This window comes from Panthera tigris, chromosome X, assembly GCF_018350195.1.
Source record: "Panthera tigris isolate Pti1 chromosome X, P.tigris_Pti1_mat1.1, whole genome shotgun sequence".
Lineage (NCBI taxonomy): Eukaryota > Metazoa > Chordata > Mammalia > Carnivora > Felidae > Panthera > Panthera tigris.
The window spans coordinates 101,449,991-101,461,739 of NC_056677.1; positions in this window are offsets into that span (position 1 = coordinate 101,449,991).

An 11,749-nucleotide genomic window follows, 5' to 3' on the forward strand; every position below is an offset into this window, starting at 1 on the left:
ATCTTGGGACTTCTTAGCCTCCCTAATTGTGTAAGCCAATTTCTTATAATAAAACTCTTTGCACACACACACACACCCTATTGGTTCTATTCTGTTTCTCTGGAGCACCAGAATATAGTGGGTGAAGCAAGTGTTATTAACCCCATTTTGTTGATGGGTAAGTTGAAGCCTGAGAGTGATTTGTGCTAAATAAAGATCATTAAGTAAGTTACAGACTATGACAGGGTTTTCCAGATTGTGCCCTCTTGTCTACTGTCCATCTCTCCTGAGAATGCACATGGTTAGGCTCATTGTTACCTGCCCGCTTTTTATACTTTGTCAACTCTTCTGAACAAACTAGACCTCCTCACAGGTCCTTGCATTATATTAATAGTGAATAGACAAGGCTCTCTCACTTTAATACCCCCTTGAAAGTAATGTCCATGTTCTAGAATCTATGATTTGTGTCCTGTGGGGCATCCCGAGCCCAACCTCTAAGGCAATACCTTAAAATATTAGTAATTTTTTTATACTAAGTACTTTCTTCCTAAGTACTTTCTTACGTAGCTTTTAGAAAAACACTCCATTCCTTTCTCCTTCCTTCCTTTCCTGCATCCGTTCTACCTCCTGTTGGCAATAGCACCCCAATTTCATTTTGGCAAATTCTCCGTATACATACTGGATAAAGATTGGTAGGAATTTTAATTAAGACTCCCTGTCCTCTCCTAGCTCAGGAGCAGTGATGTGGCCCCAATCTAGGTCAATTAGAAACTTCCTCTTGAATTTGATTCATGAGTGGAATGATAAAAAGACTGGATGAAGCGTCAAGCAGTTCTTGCTGGACACCTTCTGGAGTTGTCCAATTTCTGAAGATCTGGGATATCCAGGCTTTTCTTAAACCTTTTTGATCCCCTGTATCCTGCAAATAATTCCTCTTTGTCCCAAGTTAGTGAGAATTGAATTTTATTATTCATAACCAAAAAGCCCCCAGCTCATATAAAGGTTATTCATTCATTCAGCAAATATTTATTAAGTCTTTACTATTTGCCAAGCACTGTGCTAGTCACTGGGGAGGTTTCTAAGTGCTTAAGTAGGCTGGTCTCTTTTTGTCAATAAGAAGGAAAACTGGAGGTTAACACTACAAGCCTTGATTATAAGTGCCAGGAGAAAAAATGAGACTCTATGAAGCTCTCAGTGCTTTGCAAGAGAATAATTAACTATCATTAAATAAAGTTTAATAGAAACAATAAAAACATGAATGTTGGAATTGTGATAATTTTCTCTAATTGAAATAATTAATTCAGAGCTGTAATAATTTTCAACTTTGTAACAAGTTTCTTTAGAGGTCTGGAGCACGTTTGAGTAGATCCCTGTCGCTAATCACTCAGGAACACGGTACATGGTGTTGCGCATATGAGAAGCAGCCCATCAGAGAGCAACGCTGATTATTTGAGGCATCTGTGCTTGTGATTTATTAATAGCCATGGGGGTGGTGAAGATACTCGGTATTCCGGGCATTTAAAAGATGAAGGGGTAGTTTGAGGGGAACAAGTGGTTTGGGGGAGTTACATACTGATTCCTCTCTACTGCACTCTGCTGAAATATACAGTTTAAGCTCTGATATCATCTTAAAGATCTTGGAATTCTGGACGCTGTTCCATTAATAATGATTTTAGCAACCTCGGAGGCTTAGTAATTGGCTCCAACATGACCTTTTCATTGGAACATTTAGGCTCTCCTTTCAGATTCCAGACAGAGAACTGGTGTAGATTCTTTGGCGTCATTGATTTGGAGCTCAAATTTAAAAGCACTATTTTCTCTTGCAGAAGCATCTGAATTCATAGCTCACATATCTTCTGACCCGCAGCCAAATGTCTCTTTGAACTGGACTTTGGTTTCAACTGCTTGTGAAAGAGCATCGGTCTCTTGATCTCGCACCAAACATTCTTCTCATCGCACGTTCATTTGCCCTTGGAACAGCCTGTCTTTCTGACTGGCCCTCACATGGGTGTGCCTTGCGAACTGTTCCCTCTCTCTCTCAAAATTCTCATTTAAAAATGTTCTTGGTGATGTGAAACTCCTATGTATTCAAAACCTTTGAGGTAAATGTAAACTGGGGGGCATTTCATCGCTTTGTGTTCCGAGACAAGGAACAATAAGAATTAACGATTTTGAAAAATAACCAGTTTATTCATAATTTTTGAAGGTTCTCTTCCTCCAGGACAGTTAAAAAATTTCATAAAGTGTAAATCTCTTAACTCATACACATCTTGAAAATGATGGGCCACACAACACATAATACGAAAGGAAAAAAAATAACCAAGGTGCCCGGTAGCGCGTCCGAAGTTAACCGTGTCGATGTAACGTATTCTAAGTCACACCACTCAGACATAGCCTCCAAATCTGATGAAAATCTGTGCGGCTATTTCCATACCATGGAGAAACTGACAAAACTAGATGTTAATCACATAAGTAATCTGTCCAGTCAGTAATGACCCTGGCCTTCTTCCTTGACTCCTGCTACTCATTAGAACCTCCACCAGAGGGCAGGCAGTAAAAGAGAAAGGAAAGGAGAGAAAAGGCTGGGAGGCCCTCAAAACACGAAGAATGAAGAACTCAGAAGCTACCCAAACTCATCTTAGAACCCATTCCCCCTAGTCCTGGTGGGTCTACCTTATTGGAATGAAGACATTTTCCCAGATAGGGGAACTGGGTCCAAATCACTGTTCGGCAGGCAGTCAAGAACTATTTATTGAGTGTCTGCTATATGTGAGAGCCTGTTCTAGATGCCCTGTTCTAGACGCTGGGGATACAGCAGTATACGAGACAGACAAAACAGTAGCTTGGGGAACTAACATTCTAATATTGTATTTTCATAATCCCTGTGAGCCTCGGTTCCCTTATCTTTACCATGGGGGCAGTAATACTAGAGTTTCCGTGAGCAATCAGATGAGATACTTAAGCATCTAATGAAGTTTCTGGATTTATTATAATTTACAGTTCATACACAGTTTTTATATAAGGTCTACAAAATTGCATATTCTAGTTTGTTCAATTTCATAAACACTTTCCTATGAGTATTTTACTCAGTGGATTAGCAGTTATGTAACATTTCCTTTTGTCAATTTATCGTAAAACTTAAACATCACTCTGTTCTAGTATATATTTTGTTCATAGTAGGTTCTCGGGAAATATTTGTTGGAAGAATGTATGAATATCTCACATTTATATGATGTGCGTCTTTTCAATTTTGCAAATAACACTCTTTATCTTTTGAATAAATTTCTGGGGAAAGTTCTAAAAGTAAGACAATTGTATCAAAGCGTAGGACACAAGGCATGAGTATTTTCATGATCGTTAAATAGATATTGCCATCATGCTGCCATAAAGACTGGCACTAATTTATTCTTTTTATTATTTTTTAATGTTTATTTTTGAGAGAGAGAGAGAGAGAGAGAGAGAGACAGAGTGTGAGCAGGGGAGGGGAGAGAGAGAGGGAGACACACACATACAGAATCCGAAGCAGGCTCCAGGCTCTGAGCTGTCAGCACAGAGCCCGACGTGGGGCTCGAACCCATGAACTGTGAGATCGTGACCTGAGCCGAAGTCGGACGCTTAACTGACTGAGCCACCCAGGTGCCCCAGACTGGCACTAATTGAAAATAAGCCTACCACATTGTGATTTAATTTGTATTCTTTAATTATTTGTATTGTTAAATTTCATTCATATAGTTACTTACTATTTGGCTATCCCTGTCATACATCTCACATGTTTGGAGGGAAGACAGGAAAGGCCCTCCATGTAGGATGCTAACTGAGGAGGGTAAGACTCAAAATCCACCCCCCACCCCCAGCCTTAGCCATCAGGGCATCAGGAGCAGGGAACGCGGTGACAGAAGGAAGAATGGGGCAGAAAATGAATTAGAAGGACAACGAAGGGAGATGTTCGAGTTTTGCCAAAGACTAACAGATGACAGATAAAGACTATCACCACAAAGGAGTACCTCTGTGTCGCATCACATCAGGGGCGGAGCTGTTTTGTGCAATGAACACCTGCAGCCCTGGAAGGGTAGCCTGCAACCCTGCCTTCTTGGTCGGACTTGAGAGAGCTGATGTAGCACTGGGCATGGAAATGTTGATGAATTAGTATGAATCAGGGCCTGGCTGGCAGTGTGATTTGCATACCTGTGGTTTGGGGTTAGGCATTCTGTATCTCTGCCTCTTTGCCTTGAAGAATCGACTTGGTTGAGTGGTTGAAATTAAGCAATGAGACTTTGATCTGAAATGGTTTGGTAACATAAGCAATTGTGTGGTTTTGAAAAATAGTGTATTTTGAAATAATTTCAAACTTGCAGAAAAGCCAAGTGCAGCACAGAGAACTTCCATGTCCCTTTCACCCAGTTTCCTAACTGTTAACAGATCACTGCACGTGGGCTTGCCTGCCATTCTTTCCAGTCCCCAGAGCTCATTAAAAATGGTGCCGACTGCCCCAACAGTGTTTCTTTTCCCTGTCCGGTCCAGGATTCCATGCAGGAACATGGGTTCGCATGCAGTCGTTTAATCTCTTCAGGCTCTTCAACCTGAAATAATTCTGTAGTCTTTCTCGACCTTTCACGTCCTCGGCAGTTTTAGAAACTACTGGTTTTACATTTTGTAGGATGACCCACGTGCGTTTCCTCAGGACTAGACTCAGGCCACATTTTCTTGGCAGGAATACCCCAGAAATACTGCCATGCTCTTCTCAGCACCTCACATCCGAGGGCACAGGACACCAACCTCTCTTCTCACTGGAATGTCAACCTTGATCACATGGTCATGTTGGTGGCTGCTGGTTTCTCCACCCTAAAGACACCATGTTTTTTCTCTACAATTAGTATTTTATGGGGAGATATTGCCAACGTGCTGTTCCTCATCAATCCTCTAGCCACCACCCTTAGGCTCCTGAATCAACCACTACTGTCATGGTGCCCAGAGTGATTTTCTCTTTCCATCAATCAGTCTGCCGACATTTTATTAGCTGCCATTCTCCTATAAGGAAGAGAAGGGATTCTCCCATGCCCCAGCTCTCTATTGCTGTGTATCAAACCATTTTTATTAAACTTAGTGGGTTAAAACAACAACATTTCTCTAGCTCACGAATCTGCATCTGGGCAAGGTGATGTGTCAGCTGGGGCTGGGGGATCCACTTCCTATGTGGTTCACTCACATGGCTGACAAGTTGGTGCTGGCTTTTAGTTGGGACCCCGGCTTAGGGACGTCAACCAGACCCCCTCCATAAGGCCTCTCCATGTGGCTGCTTGATTTTATTCTAGGATTGTGGCTGAAGCTCAATAGCAGGCATCTCAAGAGAGTGAGGTGGAAACACACGGCCCTTTTCTGATGCTCTCTCAGAAGTCACGTAGCTTCACTTTCATTGCATTCTGTGGTTGAGGTGGTCACAAGTACGCACCCAGGTTCAAGGGAAGGGGACATAGTTCTCAACCCGCAGTGGGGGAAGGGGACATAACCCTCACCCCTCAGTGGGAAAATTACATTGTTAACATTTCTTTGTAAGAACAGTATGTAGCATAGAATACACTGTGGTGGGTATCTTCGTGAAATATAGTCTGCCCATCCCCCATTTGTTTATTCATTTATTTGTTTATGCCAATGTGGACTCATGGATTCCTATTTTATATAATTGGTTATAATCCACTGTTATCATTATTTATTTTGATGCTCAAATTGTCCCAGACTCGACAGTTGGGAATCCCTTTCCAGGTGGCATCTGTGTTCTTTTGGCATATTCCCATGATTCTTTGAGCACTTCCTTTTGTGGAGGGTAGTATAGAAAAACCATGACCTGGACACTTGGGTGCTCATTACCAATGGGCTGTCATTGCTTCTAGGCCCTCTTGTAAACAGAGCTAGTCTGTAAGAGTGCCTGCAACACACACACACACACACACACACACACACACACACACACACACCTATAACTATTTCTCCATTTCTCTAAGTATAAGTGTATGTTTAAAAAGCATGGGTTCATATAAAAACCTCCAATGTCAAGTCAGAATCTTGGGGTTCAGTCTGGTCTGGCTCCTTTCCATGTTTCTGCGATCTTCTCCAACGGTGAGAAGCATGGCACTTATAATCCTCCCTTGTTTGCTCAGTTAATGTGACCAATCTCCAAAGCGCATTAGTTTTCTCCTCCACCTGCCCTGCACCTTGTCACCAGCACTCTGCATTCTCACAAAGCAGCAGACACATTGCCAATGCCCTTCCATGTGACATCTTACACCGCTTCAGCACCCCATGTCTTTGGGCACCAACAGACACACTCCCAATGTGTCTCTATGCAGCCTTGGTGTCAATGGGCATGCGCCTCCTGTCCCCCTCCCTAGCAGTCTACGTCCTCAGGCAGGAATGCCACTGATGTGTCTCCGTGAGGCAGCCCCCTTCACTGCCACTGACTCCTCCAAGCTTGGAACGGGAGACGAAAGGGAAGGTAAGCAATTGTATTTCAGCATGATCAAAAGTGTCCGACACATGGTTCAGAGCCCTCTGTCTGTGAACATCCACACTAGTTCCTTTATAATCATCTTTTTCATTTTGTTTTTAATTTTTTGAGAGAGACAGAGGGAGTAAGTGAACAAAGACAGAGAAAGAGAGGGAAATAGAATCCCATGAAGGGCAGAGAGAGAGGGAGGGAGGGAGGGAGAGAGAGAGAGAGAGAGAGAGAGAGAGAAATGGGGCTCACCCAAAGCTGAGTTCGTGCTTACCTGCAGCGGGGCACAAGCTCACCCAATGCGGGACTGGAACTCACAAACCATGTGATCATGACCCAAGCTGAAGTCAGATGCTGAACCGACTGAGCCACCCAGGCACCCTATAATCATCTTTTTAGAAATGCAAACTTGATCTCGTTTTTCTCTTACTTAAAACCCTTGGATGACTCTCTGGCTCTTCCACTAAAATCGCCAAACCCTACAAGACCCTACATCTGACACTCTATTTTTCCAGTATCACCTCTGCTTTATTTCTCTGGGTTCAGTCAGTTTCGGATTCAGAGCAGAATCTTCCAATTTCTTGTTTGGAGTGTGTAAACCTGGCTGTCAGTATTTCGGGAACTGAGCCAAGGGAAGGGCTGGAGGTCTCAGTGTTCAGAATGCAGACTTCAGTTTAGTCTGTTTTCAGCATGGCATATCGGTGGGCCCTCAGCTGCGCTTGGCTGAAGTGTTCAGTCTTTTGCCAGGATCAAGGAAGGGGTCTGGGGATTAATTGTTCCTTGTAAAAATGTTCAATCAATCATCCCGATTTCAACTCCATGCCAAAACTCCCACTTTCAGAGATACCTGGTACCTTCAATTCCTGAGCCTTTTGGGGTTTGCAGTACAAACATCTTCCTTAGGTTTCAAGCCTTCTCTAGCCTGCTAAGTCAGTTACTGCTCATTTATCCATTGGCTAGTTTCCACATTTTGTAGGAGGTGGGCCGGGGTCTGTTGTCTTGCCTGTTGTAGGCTTTCCTCCTGTTTCCTTTGTCCTCATGGTGTTTGGCCTCTTAATTCCTTAATGTCTTTTTTGTGGGGTCTCAGGAAAGAGCTATGTGCGTGTATTCAATTTGCCAGATTTAACTGGAAGTGGGATTCTTTTAAATAGCAGTCAGTTGGGCGGCCCACTCTTGATTTCGGCTCAGGTCATGATCTCATGGTTCGTGGGTTCGTGTCCTGCATCGAGCTTTGCACTGACAGCAGGGTGCACATGCTCTCTTTCTCAAAATAATAAACTGTATTTTTTATTAAAATTTTTTTTAGTTTATTTATTTTGAGAGAGAGAGAGAGAGAGAGAGAGAGAGAGAGAAAGCAGGGGAGGGACAGAGAGAGAGAGAGAATACCAAGCAGGCTCCACACTGTCAGTGCAGAGCCCGATGTGGGGCTCGAACACACAAACCATGAGATCATGACCTGAGCCAAAGTCAAGAGTCAGACGCTTTAACCAACAGAGCCACTCAGGTGCCCCAAAATACTAAACATTAAAAAAAAAATAGGAAACACCCTGGTTCCTTTTAAAGCAGCTCCTGTGAACAAAAATTGGATTTCATAGAATCATGAAATATTTTAACTAGAAATAGTCATCCAGTCCAGTGGTTCTTGTCTTTTTCTTTTAAAGACTTTGTTTAATGGAGCAGTTTCAGGTTTACAACACAACTGAGAGGAAGCTACAGAGATTTCCTACATACTCCCTGCTCCGACACACACGTATAACTCCTCCATTATCAACATCTCCTCCACCAGAGGGGCTCATTTGTTACAAAGGATGAATCTACATCGACGCATCATCACCCAGAGGCCATAGCTTACGTTAGGGCTCACTCTTGGTGTTGCACATATAATCATCGTTATTAGATCGTAGAGTGCGTTTTTGCTGCTCCAAGAATCCTCTGTTCTCTGCCTATTCATCTGTCTCCCCCACGCGTACACCTGTGAACCACTTATCTTTTTATTGTTTCCATAGTTTTGCCTTTTCCAGAATGTCATAGAGTTGGAATTATATAGCATGTAGCCTTTTCAGATTGGCTTCTTTCACTCAGTGGCCTGCATTTAAAGTTCCTCCATGTATTTTCGTGGTTTCCTAAGCCCATTTTGGGGGGCACTGAATAATAATCCACTGTCTGAATGTATTATTGCCCCCGCTCCCCCAAATCCCCATATTTGAAAAGATTTAGACTTCAAAAACTCAGTTTGGGAAACTTTGGTCTAGTCGGTGCCTCATTTTACAGGTGAGGAGACTGAAGCTCAGAGAAGAGAGGTGGCTGCCAAAATCTCACAACTAATGAGGGTCCAAGTTGGGCTGTGAACCCAGGTATCCTGCCTTCCCCTCTAGTGCTCCTTTTAGATCTAGGATTTGGGATGTCTGCCCTAAAACTGACGGGCAGATGAGGGAAATCTGTCCTGATTTTCCTGCTGTGGTTTTACTCAGAAATATCAGCAGTGGCATTGAAATATTACTTTTTTTGGTGCGTAGGAAGAAAATGCCTCCCTCCCATCTTGAGGGCCACAGAGGGCTGAACATACTGGGCCTCACTGGTGCTTTCTAGGGCTCCAGGGGAACTGTTTGTTTGAAATGTAATAAAGGTCCCTCTATATCAAACATGGAGAAAACGGCAATGCTGGGAACACTTCAGAGTCAGTGCGGGAGGTCTTGTCTATCCTAGGCCACCAACCAATCAGCAAGGAGAGACTAGACTCCTACTGTGAGCTTTTGTGTTCCTGAAGTTACCAAGGATACACTGCCTTTGCCCTGAAGGGGTTTATGATCAAATTGCAGAGACAAAACATCTCATCAACCAGCTTGTAACCTCTCTAAAGGCATGGCCTTTGCCTTCCCATTTCTTGTGGGCCTCAGTGCATCTGGCCTCCTTCTGGATATACGTTCCTTATCTATGGTTTGATTAAAGCTTCTTTGTTGCATTATTTCGTCTCACCAAAGGGGAAATAAGGAGCGCCGAGTTGATGCAACCGTGTAGCCCTGTTCCCGGAGGTAAAGTGACTACACACATTTCCTCTGGAAACTCACGGCTTTCTGCAGACCCCTTTCACACTGGTAAAGGTTAAATTTTGCTATTCTCCTGGATCTTTTGAAAATATCTCCTACAAATGAAGAGGCTAACAATAAAACCCCTACTGTTTGTATAGGCTTTGTAGTTTACCGTGATCTCATTTAATCTCCTTTCTTGTCTCTTTCCTCAGTGCTTTGTACACAAATGTTATTGATTCCCTCCAGAGGCAGCAGTGTGTGGTGGAATAAACGGCAGGAGGCTGGAATCTGATGCACCCACCTCCTCACTGAGCTGTCTGAGTGTTATCGAGCACGTTGCCTCCCTGCCTGGGCCTCGATTTACCCACCTGCGGGAGGAAGACAGGGTTTGCATTCCACAGAATCTGCGTCTCCTTCCACTTTCTGATTGGAGCGCGCTGCCATTGTGTGGTTTGTGCTGTGGGCGGGGCTGTTCCAAACCAAAGGGCAGGGACAGGATGCAGTCGGCTGATCGGGGACACAGGAGGAGTGGCTGAGCTGCTCTGCACACTGGGGGTGCCTCACTCCCTGTCCGCAGATTTCCCAGGCTGTTTAAGTTCACGATCCTAGGGCACGGCCCGTCCAACCCCCGGCCTCCCGTCACCCACCCGGTGCCATTCAGGGTTTCTTTCCCAGGGTCGGCTGCAAAGCCAGCGGAAGGTTTTCAGAGGTCTCGGATCTTCTTGTTTCTTGCCCTCTTGACATCTGAGGCCTGAAAAGAACTTGCGTTGCCAGCCTAGGCAGGCTTCCGGAGGCCGCTGCCTTCTGTCTTCCGGGGCTGGGGGCAGGAGGGTGCCCGAGCCAGCGCCGGCAGCCATTGTTTGGGTATTGACTCAAAGGAGCAGGAGCCACAATGCACAGGAAAAAGGATGAGCTCACGACGGCTAAATGAAAAGATTCTTATCTTGGAAACAGCGGTTTCTTATGCAAAACAGGGGGCGGCAATGTGATTGTGCCCCACGGAGTGCATTCAACAACAGGGATTTCAAATGAAGAAGCTATTTTGCATACCTATGGGAGCAGCAACGGGCCAGATTGTTCATTAATTAAAAAGGGGGGGGCACCGAAAAACTCACGCTCACGCTCGCTGCTGAACCGAAATAATTCATTTGCCTTCCTCTCCGTCCCAGTCGATCAGCTGGGAGACAAATGTTTTTTCAACCAGAGCCCCCTCCGGAGAAGGGAGGGGAGGGGAGAAGAGGAGAGAGGACGAGGCGGGAGGCGGGGAGGGCAGGGGTGGCACAGATAACCAGAACACAGATAACGGTGATCTCTCAACCATTTCTGTTTGGCGTTCAAATGTGTTGTACGGAGGTGGTGGGGTTTTGTTGCCCTTCCCCCCACCCCCACCCAGGAGCTTAACCTTCCAGTTCTGTTTGATTTCATATGAAAGAAGTCTGAGCAAATCCCCAATGATGAGGTGGGGAGGAAAGAGAAATCAAGACCGTGGGTGTGGGAGAGGCTTGGAATGTGTCCTCTAACTACAGTGCTCCTCCTATTTCCCCGGCTCTGACAAGTGGTGCCCTGAACGGATGGGCTAGAACAGTGGCTGTCCTGGAAATTCCGGAATGTAGGTCACGTACCGAATGGGTAATGCCACAAGTGGAGAGTTGAATGTGGTTGCAGGTGGAGGCACCACCGATGCCTCCCACGCATCTTTCCTACCAGCCAGACTGCTCTCCTTCTACCCCACATAATCTTTTGATTTAGGAATAAGAATGGTTATCATTTATCAAGCACTTTCATACACATTACTTCCTACGTTATCTCTCATCGCTGTGTTATACATGTGTCCCAGGCGCGTTCGCTTGTGTTAGTGTACGAGAGCTTCTCACGTAGGCTGGGCGATGACTGAGTCCTGTTGCCCCGGTCTCAGAAGTGAGGAAACTGAAGATCACAGACATTAAGCGGGTTACCCGAGGTCACACAACTTGGATAGAGCAAAGCTAGGATTTGAACTCACATTAGTCTGATGTCAAAACCTGGGTCCTAAATCTAATGTAACACTGTATGTTAACTATACTGGAATTAAAATTAAAAACTTAATTAAAAAAAAAAAAACACCCGAAACCTGTGCCCTAGACAACTGTGCAATGCTGACTCTCTTCCCTTCCCCCATTCTTCCCTAACTGTATTTGCCCAGCTGTTACCGAATTGCCAGGGTTAGGGGTGCCTGGGTGGCTCAGTATGCTAAGCTTCCAACTCTTGGTTT